At 33.2% G+C, this 13,872-nt stretch overlaps 1 protein-coding gene across 2 annotated transcripts in view; it reads right to left on the bottom strand.

The window, feature by feature from the left end:
- Nucleotides 1-13,872, bottom strand: part of jvl (javelin-like) — a 134,884-nt gene that overhangs the window by 63,231 nt on the left and 57,781 nt on the right. The window contains exon 1 of one of the 2 annotated variants that reach the window (XM_077431394.1): nt 168-431. The exons of the other annotated variant lie outside the window; for it this stretch is intronic. The gene's annotated coding sequence lies outside the window, so the exon portion shown is untranslated. Of the gene's footprint in view, nt 1-167; nt 432-13,872 lie in introns of those variants that run through there. 2 annotated transcript variants of the gene reach the window in all.

Here is a 13,872-nt window from a genome sequence, read left to right as displayed (position 1 = left end):
GAATAATAAAATGTTCTCAAGGAAAATAAATCCTCATTGCGAAATGCTAACAACATATGAATAATATTAGTCGATAGACCATCCTCACATGGAAATCACACGTATGTAAGCGTGTGAAGGCTTTTCAGCGCGTTTTGACATAGAAGACAGACACACATTCAAATTACCTTGGTCAAATCATAAATAGCGTCAAAGTTATCCGTGGCGGGTGTCCGCTGCACTTCTGGAACCACAAACAATCAACATAGCGAGTGGTTGACGGGGAGAAGCACAGAGAGGTCACTGATGAACATATAACACACGTTAACGCGAGGGCCACTGAGTCACCGGCCGTGTCACGTCACGTCACGTCACACGTCACGGGTGGAAATTTCACGTCAAGCCGACAACGACAGGGACAGCCGAACGCTGCGAACGTCACGGCAGTACTGGTCGCTAAGGGGGCCATCGGGCGCACCCGCACCGGTTCTCCGCACCGCTGACTTCGGTCAGGTGCCCGCAACCAGAAACTTGTATTCGGTGGAAAATTGCATTTAAATCGATGAGGATGACAAATCGAAATTGATTCCAAAATACGCACGCTCGAGGTGGGGAAAACAATGACGGTCGATTTGTACCATTCTGCTGGGAATGTTGATCAGGCGCAGCAAAAAATAAGGGTCATGGCATAGACGAGCACTCACAAAAATAAAAAACAAACAACAATGGTGTCATCTAATTTCCGCAACTATGGTTTTCTAACAGCAAATACATCTATGTAATATATCATTTCGAAATAGACTTTTTATATATGTAATAATTATGTTGACCAGGAAGGCGCATTTGGGGTTTACCTGTTAAGCCTTCCTGGTATATTTGTATATATGTATGTGAAAATATGTATGTAAAATAAAAATAAAAATATATGTATATGTATGCAGTGGTGTAGTCGGGCCAGGTCACCGCCCCGGCACTTTGATTGATATAAAAAATATTTCGACTAAAATTTTGTATTCCAAATATTGTGAGCAGACTCTGGTTCTGACACTCGATGACCACAATCGAATAGTAATATGAGCACGATCAAAACTTACGACGTTTAATGAAATTTATTGGCTTTTTTATCTAAAACCACCAAAAATTTGAAAGAAAACATTCTTTGAACTATTGACCATACGCACTTGAGGATAGATAAAATGAGGGAACTCAGCTTAAATGAATAGTCATCTCTAAACTCACATGTTAAAATTTGATAGTTTTTTGACATATGTATACATATGTTGCACGGTTTTAGCATTGCTAAAAGGAAATGTTGCTGTTGACACACAAGCACGGGTTTTGCAAAATCAAAGATGTTGAAGAGGATGCATTATGGAAGTTTTTATAAAATATATCATAAGTAAGAATATTTGTTAAATATTATTTGATATTTTTTTATAAATATTTGAACTTCTAATATTAGGATACAACTTTTTTTTAGTAAGGAAAAAAGCTGGGGGGGGGGGGGGTCGTAAAAATGAAACACCGACCTGGTTCAATTTTATTTAGAACTACAACACTGTATGGATGTATTTTTGGTTGGTAACTTCGGAAACAAAACAAAGTTTCTATGACGACGATTCGATATATTTTTTTCGATTCAAATAAATTTAATAAAAAAACAAATGAAAATTTACTATTAGATTCGCCATGTTTAATCTGTTTATATTACAAATACTGAGCGAAGCCGGGTAAAACAACTAGTACTGTATAAAATGAAAAAAAAAAACATTCATTCAAAAGCACAGCTTATTTTTTCCCTATTATATTGGGACTCGGTGCGCTCCGTTCTACCAACTCTCAACTTTTCACCTGCTTAAACAGGAGTTTGTTAATTGTATACAAAAATGTTTTTTGTATACATCGTAAAATAAGTATTTCTCTAAGTAAAACATTTTCGTATACGTGTTTTGACAAACTCGAAGACGAAATACTTACACCGAAAAAGTTGGGAGAACGAGTCTTTAGATATTGCAAGATGGTGGAAGTAGGACCCCTTGAAACTATAGACAATTTATGGATAATAGATTTTAAAACTTCCCATTACTTACTATTATAGATCTTTGGCAATTTGTTTTTATTTACGGATGATACTTGATGGGATTCTCACCGAATCCAATTCATCATAAACTTATTTATATATAAATGTAGGATTTGGTTTTGAACATGCAGGGTGCTTAGTACAGAGCGTGTATGGGTGGAATTTTTGTGTACTATCTAGCCAGTAACCATAGGTGAGACACTTGCCCCATGGCATGTCAGACGTTACGGCGTACAATAAGGGTGAAAACACACTTGAGAGGCACGCGACACTTTTTTTTAGAAGAGCACATGTAAAAAACGCTACCACGCATAATCTTTCCTACGACAGCCAGTCCAAAAATCACACCTTGGAGTGTTTTCCATGATATTTTATCCTTGTATTGAAATGTAGGAGAATCTTGTCGAAATAATAAGATCGTATAATTAACAATGAACTGAAGGAACTAAAAAAAACACGTGCCGCGTGTCTGTCAGTGTGTTTTCGCCCTATAACTAGTTTGATATAATTCACACGCATCATTTGGAACCCATTGCATACTGATCCTACGAAAATGGCACACGTTACTTCGGGGAGTAATACAAACAAACATTCAAGATGAAAATTTCAAATTGAGATCCAAAAATACGCTAAAATTCGTATTGGTTACATTTTATAAACAAACAGAGCTTTAAGAGCAAACTTAAGTACTTTCATTTTCAGATATTCAATGAAAAAATATTGAAAGTAATTCGCAGTGATACTTGTAATTATATACATTTCTATAATAAGAAATCATCGGAAGATTGGTCAATGAATATAAAAGCCATCTTCATCAGTCAAACGGCAGTCATATCACGAGTGAAACTACCCTCTGTTATTCTGTATATACATATATAATGTAATGATTGATCTACATATACCTGACTACATATTTATACTTATTCGTTGAGGGTAGTGACATCATGTCGAGGGCCTTGAGTAAACGCTGAAGGTTGGTTTACCGAGGCAACCTAGTGAATAGGGCCAGTTATTATGAAAGTTGTATTTTATAAATATAATGAAAATTGGTGTTTTATACATCTAAAATATTTGCAAATGACATTCACATTTACTAACATGTAATATATATAAACATATACATATATGAGGAAAAATTCTAATGAAATGGATCGAACTTTTCCGAAGGCTCATATGGAAATTCCCAGTATATTGATGATTCAGTTATCCCCTGCATATCCATTTGTTAATGGCGAAATGGAATTTTAATGACTTTAATCGCGTTGTTCATACCAAACCGGTAAGATAAAATGAAGACTTTGGGGAATTTTTCATACTTTTGACCAGTGTTGTACAATATTATATCGATACATATATGTACATATAGAAATTAAATACATACATATATTAGGGACCGTGCATGTTCAATACATTGGATGTGTACTATCCGGGACCTTTTCTCGGGGAGTAGTTGCAGGTATTATCAAAATCTGTGTTATCGGGGGTCAACTGTACTACTATTATTGTAGAACAATAGTAAAAAATAAACATTAACTTAGTATAGCAAATCGTAATGTCAATAATAAAAATTATTTATCTGTGCAATTACGAATTACATATAATATAAAAGAAACTTGGTCAATATAAACGGTATATGTATATGCACAAACTATTGTTATTTAATAGAAATATAAATATAATAACCTCATTCAATTTCTCCAACATATTTGATTAATTAGAGATTGTTGATACAGTTGGTACCCAATGAGCTAAATGAATTTTTGAAATACACGATTTTGACCCGTTTTCGCCTTGGGCAACAAGCAAAAAAAGCAGATAGATTTTCAAACACACACGTGAATACGCCAAGATCATCAAATAAACATTGAGTAGATGGTTGAATAATCTGTCGCACCTAAGGAACGATTGGAAAATTCATTAGAAAATTTACTTTGAAAAAAAAAAAGAGTATGCACTATTAGAACGGCACTCGATAATCTAATTGGATATACAATACGTAATGTGTGTGACCGGGTCAAAAATGTCGGCGTCATTTATCAATACGTAATTACTTGTCTGCCAGTCTGTACGATGTAAGCGAAACGAGATCTAATGATTTTCAACAAAACTATGGTGTTGCAAAAAAAAAAAATGAAAATATTCTCGTGTTGCACGAAACAATATTAGGCACACGTCTGGAAATACATATACAGAAGAAGGAACAAAAGTTGCTAACTACCAAGATCAAAGTCGGTCAAGAAATTAAGAACCCGTCCGAGATGAAATCGCATACGATTACCAGTTCTTGGCGATTTCTCAAGGTTATGTAGATTTTTTGGAGGTCATCGAAGACCTTGCATGCCGATTTCGTACAACGGTACCGAACGGGTCATCGAAATCAAGTTTCACTAATCTTTTAATGATAGATTCATGTTTAAATGATTAAATACCTGTCGTTCGGGCAGTATAAACACCTTCTCGATTACTATTCGCCTATTCTTACCTGCAAAAAAAAAACAAAATATTTATTTTAATAACAATAAATTGATAACATTCAAGATCAAGTTCACGAGTTTAAGACATAAAAAAATGAAACCTATAGGAGAATGATTCATCACAGACACGAATTTATGTACCGAAATTATATAAAAAAGTAGCGAGAATCATTAAGAACGAATAAATTGTGGAAATTGCCTATGATGAAGGTGATTACACGCATCGTTAGATGTACGAAAATATCGTGTAATTCATTTTGAAAATTATTTGAAAGATTTAACACCGAAAAGTTCGAATTTCAAAGTTAATATGTAATTACAAGCATTTTTGATAATAGTCGTACTAAAATAAAATTTCAATCTAAATATAAAAATATCCTTCAATTAAACAAAACACCGTGGTTTCAGTTCACTTGTTGCCTTCACCTTAATCGATGGTTTTTAAATCGTTCGGCTGCATTTGAATAGGTTTTTGTTCAATACTTATATTATAATATATAAAACGATTTTTCAATAAGAAATTCAATATTTGATACGGGAAATATATTTAGAATAAATGATGTAAGGTGAGTAATTTTGTTTTCCACTTTGAAAGACGCTTTTAATATAAAACGACTATTGAAGCGATAAATTAAAGCAACATTTATAAAAACTTAAGCATAAGAAGAACCAATTAACGAAGTGCTTCTGGCGATAATTATTTTTTGGCGATACTATAACACAAAGGCGAATAACCACGTTTCATATTAATTATTAAATTTTAAAAGTATTAACTTTTACAATATACATACAATATATATATATATATATATATATATATATATATATATATATATATATATATATATATATATATATATATATATATATATATATGTTTATATATATATATATATATATATATATATATATATATATATATATATATATATATATATATATATATATATATATATATATATATATATATATAAGTATATATATAGATGTAAGGTGAGTAATTTTGTTTTCCACTTTGAAAGACGCTTTTAATATAAAACGACTATTGAAGCGATAAATTAAAGCAACATTTATAAAAACTTAAGCATAAGAAGAACCAATTAACGAAGTGCTTCTGGCGATAATTATTTTTTGGCGATACTATAACACAAAGGCGAATAACCACGTTTCATATTAATTATTAAATTTTAAAAGTATTAACTTTTACAATATACATACAATATATATATATATATATATATATATATATATATATATATATATATATATATATATATATATATATATATATATATATATATATAAACGGACGCGACGTATGTATGTATGTAGCGGACGCGTCGACTAGTATGGAGATTCTGACCAATGGTTGCATTTTAAGCATCCGCTATAGGGATTTGGCGTGCCGACCGATCGTGTCGAGGAGACGCGGGGATGTGGGGTTATGTGTAGCGTCTGACATGTGCTCCTGATATTGAGCGAGTTGGAACAGGTGGGGTCACATTCATTCATAATTTGGAACGGGTGAACGAGTTGGATCGGCGAGCGTGTAATGCGCGCACTCAAAATTTTACTGTTAATACGTGCGCGTGCCTATACTCACATTATATTTATATAAAACATATATAATTTTATTTTAATTCGTATATCAATTCCTTTTCGAAACTCGATATCAATGGACGATATCAATGGACAAACAACTAGCCATATACAAAAAATTACTCACGAAAAATACTTATTTAAACCGATGAGTGTTATAGAAGGGGCGCTTGTTAGCCCTGTCGTTGCCATAATGAGTCATCAGATATTCGTGTTAGCAACGCACAGAACATATTGATATGCCTTTTCAAAAACAATTACTTAACGTTATGACATCGAAAATATTTCCCACCCAAAAAAAGAAAGAAGAAAAAAAACAAAACAAACAAAGGGTGTTCAGTCCAGCACACGTTATTGTATAATCGCGTGATCGAAAATAGCAAAGTCGCCAACTTTCGGCGAGAATTCGTTAGTGTAATTAATTAGTTTCACACACATTCAGTTTAATCTGAAAATGGATTCGTATTTCAGGGTTGGCTACGCCTACACGTGAACGTACTGTAAGAATCGTTAGGCGATATTATAAATCATGCATGTTCCTCCTTGTATACATCTTTCACATTCCAATGAGAGAAAGGTCGACCTTACGCGTTCTTCAGCCAGCTCGAGGCCCTATACTTCAACTGGGCAATTATGCCAAATTTGGTAGTGGTTTAGCGCCTTGAAAAACCATTACGAGCTCAACGTGACTGGGATGGGTTATATTATTATTTTTGTAAGACAAGTGACTGCAGCATGCGGCGGTGTGGCAATAATTTAATCAACGACCACTTAGAAAGCTCCGATACATTGTTCAGACCAGAAACCAGATGTAAAATGTTTATATCGAAACGGAAAAATAACACCCAAGTGGTACGCGTTTGACCTTATGCACTGTGTAGTATCATCGTTAAGTGTATTTTATGTGATGTATCAAACTGGGAATAGTTCTAATAAATTTTTGGCAGCCTCGAAAAGTCATTCCTGTTGCATTAAATATGTATTTATGAGAAGCTTATACGGTAAGAGACCTTTATTACATAATGCATAGAAGGCAAAGCCTAGTTTTGCCAAAGATTATACATAATGGATTAACGCATAAAAAGGTCAACTCTGAGATCATTAAAAATTAAAATGAATACCTCAATGCGAGAAAAATTCAATAAAAATGAAAAATTGGATTTGAATGGTAAAATATATGTACATAAAATATTATAAATATATGGTATATTTACAATATATAGCTAGCTACATTATGGCTCGGTTTGCGTTTATGGTTAGCACCGAGATGTTACCGGATTCGATCCCGTGCTAATCTTTAATACTGCAGGTCAAACTTGGATATTTGTGACTTCAAGTCGATCGTTTTTTATCAGAGTTTGCCGATTTAGCTAATTTCATTGTTGAAACGGCTCCTCCGTCAAATTGGCATCTTACCCGCTGTCACAAATATCTGAATTTGATTTATGTACAATATGTAAAAAATTGTGTACAAGTCTAAATCCATAGATGTGTCTATGGATGAATGAATGAATTAATTAATTCTTATTTTCGTGTTCTTCAGCCTCTCGAAACACAGCGATTTGTGAAATATAAATGCTGCAATGTTTGTAATTAATTGTCTAGGAAGGCGCATTGGGATCTACCTGTTAGGCCTTCCTGGAATATATTTATGTAAAAACAAAAACAAATTTAAGAGGTCTATCTAGATCGATTTTAAATTTGTTTTATAAAGTGTGTGTTATCCCGGTAACATTTTGGGAAAGTGAACATTTAAAAAAAATACCTACATATGTATGTACAGTAAAATTGAAATTTGAAAGTTTTTGTAAGATATTTTTATTAATTTAATGGTAAAATAAACCGAACTTGCTTGCATTTAAAAATATTCGGGAAAAGCCGGGCACAGTCAGTAGTGTATAATTTAATACGAATGCGATTCAAAAGTAAAGCTCTTTTTTTTTAATTTCATTTTCAATGGATTGAGCGGAAATGAAGCGAATTTTTGTCAATGCTAACTAACAACAGTTACGGTCACGATCACAGCATTTGATATCGCGTTTTTCCGTTTTCCGAAATAATCAGTTACAGGTTGCAATCGCTTCATTGTTAAATCGTCGCAAAATAAAATAATCAACTAGAGATTTTCACATACGAAATAAATTTCAATGGAAATAATATACGACATGTACGCTATTTTCGTACACAGAATAAAACACAGGCATTACACGCTCATGATTATAGTGACATTTAAAAATGAAAAATTCTAAAAATTACACACACACGCACGCAAATACTAAAAGGTCAAGTGAAATGCTTTGAAATTAAACATTAAAAAAAAAGCAACTAAAAATTAGACTACCGATATATGTACATAATAGCGACGTGTTTTCAATTCAAATCCAAACAAAATCTAATCCCAAACGCAGCACATCCGAAGTGGATTGTCATCTCGACTACACACGTATTATATATGTGTAATATGAGAACACTTTTATTAGATATCCGGCACGCCTCGGCAACATGCAAGATCTAATTCAACAATACGGATTGCTCAAGAATAATTTTGGATGCGGTCCGAAGCTGTTGTTAACCTTCGAGAAACATGACACGGCGCTTCACAAAAATTTCACTCACACAACGATTCACACGAATATCGAATAAAATAACGTTTAAATTATGAAAAAAAAAATATGAAAAAAATGATATGCACAGACAGAACCCGAAGCTAGTTTATGACATAGATAAGAAAATGCTGGCACGAATGTGATACGATCAATACAGAAAGTGAAATCAGGGCCGAGAGAGCTTTCAACGCTAATAATGATAGATTATTACAGTCGACGGTAAAAATGGTCGTGTCATCGAAGCACGAAAATCGATGGTGCAATCCTTTTCCTGCACTTTCCAAATAACATATTAAAACCGTTGAATGGGGATTTTACTGATAACGGCTACCGTTTTATAAAGCGTGTGGTAGACACGTGTTATTATTATAATATGTTTACCTGTTGTATATCGACTTTCGAGCTGGTAATCGATTATGAAGTGTTTCGTACATTACTATTTATATGTGAATACATTCATACGTATGTACATTGTATGCACATAAATTCAGTGAGAGTAAACTGTTCAAGTTTCGTACAGGAAGAAGAAATATGTACGTGTGCAGATCGTCAACGAACCGCGAACTTAATCGCCGATTGCACATAGCAAGAAAACTAGCGTAAAAATGCAAATCTTCACCGCACCTACGTAGATTTCTACTATTTCGCATTGTTTGCAAAAGAAGACACTAGATAATTTCATGGAAAATAATATATGAAATCTACAGCGATATTTCAATGTAAAAACATGATTTTTATTAGAATAAAATGTATGTACATATGTACGAAAAGTTGCGTCCAAATTAGAACACACGGAGACACAAGGCGCTCACGGAGACATATCCGCGCATACGGAGACACGAGTGTCCATGTGTCTCCGTGTCTGTTTGCTGGTCTGGGCGTCGGGCAAAATTCGGGTAAAATTTAAATTAATAAAAAATAATTTAAATTTTATAATTTTTAATAATTTAAAAAAGTTAATTTTCCCACTGATTAATTGAGTTGTGAAGGGGCGGTAGAATGCCACGTTTCGATAGTTAGCTGTCATCGCTTCGGTCTGACAAAATTCCGATGTAATTATTTATCAGTTCTAATTCGTAATGTAATTTTTTATATACATATACCAGGAAGCCCTAACAGGAAAACCCAATGCGCCTTTCTGGCCAATTATAAACAATTTACACTAATTTTACAGAGCTTCATAGAGACAACTATGGATAAATTAGCATTTTACAAACCAGCGAATTCAAAATGCTGAAAAACTCGATATTTCCGAGAAATAAGTCAAGGAATGTTTTGGAACCGTTTCAATGAAAATCAAGCAAACTCTGATCTGAAAAAATCGACCTGGATTCACATATCCGAGGTCTGGCCAGCAGCACCGGACAGGGATTGGATCAATGACCACTCGTTTTGAAAGCATTACATGCTAACCAGTAATCGAAGCTACTGGTTTGATGATTAAATGATTATACTCTTCTGGCTTCATGTTGGAGACACTGATAGCTTACCTTATGTCGCTTACACATATGTATGTATGTCGGTAAGATATCAAAGCGATCTGAAGAGTGGAAGTGGTTCAAAATCAGATCACCAATTTTTAACGGGCAGGAATGTCACTGAACTAACAGAGTAAAGCTAATTAAAATCAGTTGCCCAATGCGGCCCGTGAAATGCACATTTTTTATCATTCGGCGCCCATTTGACTCCGACCTTTAGTCATAATAATGTCTAATATTGATTTTAAATCATTGCCAATTAATATTGTACATTTTTTTGTAATTTATTCAGAGCAAGATTTTCCCCGCCGACGAAAGCCTGTTTGAAAATTACGCCATGTAAAATTATAGTATCGATTCGCTTTTATCCGCTTATAACGTTTCAATGGAAAATCATTAATTCGCGTTGGTTGTTATTGCGTTCGAGTCATTATTAATCAAACAATCGAACACCATTATTAAATGAAAGTTTCATAATTACTAGGATAATCTGTAAACTGTAGGAAAGTATTAAATGTTAAATCAACATCACTATAAATCATACGCGATGTATGACTTTTTTGAAGCTAATCAATTTACTAAAAGCAAACAAAAGATGAGAGAGTACAAATTAATCATGGTAACTGGTTTTTCTACACATACAAATGTTTTCCTGGAGATGGTTCCGACAAAAAAAAAACAAACACATTTAGAAAGTTGCACAGAGGAATTCTCCTCGTATATTTTTTTATCAACTTTTAATTATTAGCACGTGCATGAGGTGAAGATAAGACATACGTGTAATTTATTTCGTTTCGTATACGAAATATATATATGCTATAAAATTCATTAAATTAATTTTATACAACTGCAAGAAGACTTTAAACGAAACGGAAAGCATGCATTTTGTAAATATGTATATGAGATGAACTGATTATATTATATTAAGAGGTTACTTCACCATCCGGTTTGAAGAAGAAATCAAAAAGATGTGTGTAACGAAGTCAGTGTGTCGGAAATGAGCCGCCGGCTTTAAGCCAATTTATACAAAATCACGTCCATTGCAGTGAAATTTCATATTGACTTCCAATGCAATATAACGTTATCGATCCAAATAATTATAAACAAGTCGAAAATGTCATATTTTCAGAACTTTACATCAAAAGACATAGATTTTTACGACATTTCGCAGACCAATCCAATCATCATATAAAAAACACATAATAGCTATGTCTCCCGCAAGGTTTTACGATATGCGAAAAAAAACCAACCGTGAATATCATTCAACCGAGTTTTTCGTCCAAAAATAAAATGTATGTAAAATAATCCGGAAATCGATCATTTCAATAAAGCAACGGGAGTACGGATCGGAAAACAATCGCCTCGGATGACTTGATACTCGCATCGAATTTAATAGAAAAATGTAATTTGACCAAATATCTGCTCGCTTTGGAAAATTGACTTTCTAAATAAAATTTTCGACGGTCCATAGGGCTTTGAAAATTTCGCAATTTCGATCATTGGACTATCATATTATGTATTTCCGTCACCTCAATTTCACAATCGCTAATAAGAGCTGATTGAATGAAATCAGTCGTTAACTTTTTCCGGTAGTTTATGGGGTTGTCCATGTTGTGCAATAATAAAAAAAAATTACACCGTGCAATGATCGGGAAAAAAGTGTTCACTCAATTGGGCAACTAAAAACCAGTCATTTATTCTGTAATCCACGTATACGATGGTACATAGAACCCTTCCTTGATTGCAATACATACAAGGATATATATAAAAAAAACACAACATTTTTAGCTTGTTTTGACTAATAAATGGTTGAAAAAAGTAAGGCTTGGTCGCTTTAATTTGATAGAGTAGTTCGTGACGAGAGCTAGTTTTGCGACCAGCGCCCCTTTTTATATGAAATCAACACTAAATGATGAACTATCTAAACGTGCAAAAAGTTCAATAACACCAATGAAAAGGCTGTTTGTAAATATAATAAATGGCAGGGTGTGTATGAACAATGGTGTAAAAATATCACACTTTAGTGCTAATTATACAAAAATAATCCCTGACAGTAACATAGTACATATATGTGGGTTTTAAAAAAAATAGCTAAAAGAGAAAGGAAAAAGGTTAAAAAGTCACATAAAATGAATTGGATAATAATTTACTAATGCGATTCAAATAATAGGTTATAAGTGTATGCGATAGTTTATCGAGCTAGTTAAAATGAAAGAGCATTCGCATTCGTACATAATCACAAAACAATCTGTGGTTAAATGCGAATATGTATGTACGTACTGAATAAGAAAAAAAAAATGTAAAAAAACTGGTTCCGAATTGGTCCACGGTCAAGTTGCTACCTTGTCTATTGATCTGAGCGTCTGGCATAAGAGCATTTATATAAACCTATTGGGTACGGAATTGATAGTCAATGTGATCGGTATGAGACTATGACTCATTAATTTATAGGCGCCTTTGATTATTTTATATGCAAAAATCGTTTCCTGTACGAAATCGCGCCAAAATGGAAAGTTTGATCTGTGAGCGAGATACGAAATTTTTTATTTAAAAATAAGCGCAAAATAAATGTCAGACGAAAATAGAAGAAATTTAAGTGGATTTAATTAAGCAGATTTTTATAGAAAGATAAAATTGGGTGCAAATGTTTCTAAAAGTTTTCATCAATTAAAATTTTCAAAATATAAACACTCAGAAATATGAAGTCACTATTGACAGTTGTGTACTCGAAAATGCACTCGATTACGAAGCGTAATTTTGACTAACAAGTAGAAAAGTAGGTCTGATACAACAAACACAAACACACACACACACACATTGATTAAACGCATAAGATCATTACTTTCTGTGGCACGGAGAAAATCAATCCAAACAATTCTGATTGATAGGTGTAGTACATCTAGCGAAAAAAAGTAACAAGTCTTTCACATAATAAAAATTTGCTTACACGACGATATTTACAATTAACTAAATTTCACTTTTCAAGAATCTTTCATTTTGTAAAAAGTGGCCGTGGGCACAAATTCAAATACGAGTACAACAACTTTTGAAATTTGATATTTCATACTATGTACCTACTTGTAGTAACATATGTACATAAGTATATATGTATATACGTACATACGTACATACATACATTAACATATGTACCAGCCACAGCGTGGTATACTGTTAAAGCTATTGCATACCAGTAGAGAGATTATCGGTTCAAGTCCTGGCCAAATATTAAAACAAAGATCTACCATCTCCTGTTAGAATTTTCCGATTTTCTAGCTTAATTGTTGTATTTAATGTACTGTTATGTTTGAAAAATCGTTAATAATAATTTAACGTATCGCATTGGGGTAATTTCTGTGATGGCACATCATATTGTATGTAGTTAGTAAAAAATACATATCATTGGCGTTCCGTGGAAATCTCCTTGTTTTTACGAGCACAGCCTTATTTACATGTGTGAGAGTAGGATACAAAGGGACTAGGTGACGTACGTATGGAAAGCTGTGCGATAAATAAGAGGCAAAATTTTTACTTAATAGTAATCGTAAGTGAAACGTAAAAGAGGTATGTAAAAACAGATAGATTATCACGGCACGCCACTGATATATATGTATGTATAAGTACTTGATTTTAGTTTACAATTTAGTCCGTTTCACCTT

The sequence above is a fragment of the Arctopsyche grandis genome, chromosome 5, assembly GCF_051622035.1.
Source record: "Arctopsyche grandis isolate Sample6627 chromosome 5, ASM5162203v2, whole genome shotgun sequence".
Taxonomy (NCBI): domain Eukaryota; kingdom Metazoa; phylum Arthropoda; class Insecta; order Trichoptera; family Hydropsychidae; genus Arctopsyche; species Arctopsyche grandis.
Note: the sequence above shows the minus strand (reverse complement) of the source record. Positions and strands in the feature narration are given on the sequence as shown.